This window comes from Dendroctonus ponderosae, unplaced genomic scaffold (genome assembly GCF_020466585.1).
Source record: "Dendroctonus ponderosae isolate FM_Combo_2020 unplaced genomic scaffold, Dpon_F_20191213v2 Dpon_F_20191213_9, whole genome shotgun sequence".
In the NCBI taxonomy this organism is placed as follows: Eukaryota; Metazoa; Arthropoda; class Insecta; order Coleoptera; family Curculionidae; genus Dendroctonus; species Dendroctonus ponderosae.
In genome coordinates, this window is record NW_026019116.1 from 122,241 (window position 1) to 123,387 (window position 1,147).

Below are 1,147 nucleotides of genomic sequence, written 5' to 3' on the forward strand. Positions count from 1 at the left end.
TGTAACGGAAATGGCCTGGAGTACTCACGTTTGGAATGGGGGATCGAAATTCATGGTATTTCAGTAAATGGGAGCCCCATTTGGGCCCCATTTACTGTCAAATATGACACTGACAAGCGGGAAATTTCGCACCTGGACTAGAGATTTCTAGAACTATCTGGAATACCTGAAGAAAAGTATATAAGCGACGACGAGAACCAGACCGAGAGAGTGAAGTGACAGTCGCGCCTGAGTGCAGAAGAAATTAAACTCCGGGAGTCGGAAATCCGTGTTTTCCGTGTGTTATTGTTATCGTTTGTGAAGTTGACATTAATTTAGAAGTTAGTTTGTTCCTGTTCCGTAGTTAAAGTTGTACCGAGTGGAATAAAAGTTGTAAGCTGAAGAAAGAGTTTAATACTCTGCCATCCACGGTACAATACATTGTTTCCAACACCAAACAAGAGACCTTAAGAATTGAAAGTTATGTTCATAATACAAAAATTGCACAATTTATTGTGAGAACAATATCCAAGTGTAAGGCCGATGACGGCGAATAAGATAACCATCGGTATTTATTAGCCAATAATTCGGGGAAAAGTTTTAGGGTTTAAGAATCAATTGCTATAGTTAACCGAAGAGATTAATATTTCTTTTTCGATACCCATCCATCTGTTTAGAAATTATAATGCAGACAATTTTAAACCCGTGAGGTTTTCTTGTTTTAGTTCACTTGATCATCTAGATGCGTGGGTCATGCATACTCCCAACTGTAAAATCGCCTACAACTTCAAACCAGATTAACACCTGGAGAAAATGTTACATATAAGAAATGTGATTTTTTCCAACAACAATTAATATTGAGCTGAAACGACGTCAAAATATATTGGATTTACATTACAAATGCGTGGCTGTACAAGGGCAACTTAGGCATACAGCTGAACTTAACCTGAACTTAGTTCAATCCCAGTAGTCCGATTGGAATTCAAGACAGGTCTGTCAAAGTAAATTTTGGTAGTACAAAATTCGTTCAATATTGACCAATTTGGCTCGCTAGCGGATACCTGATCACAGCCGAACTTCTTAAACATGGTGGCGATACTATCATAACACAAATACAAAATCTCACTAAGACCATATGAGAAAAAGAAGCTATCCTTGATGACTGGAA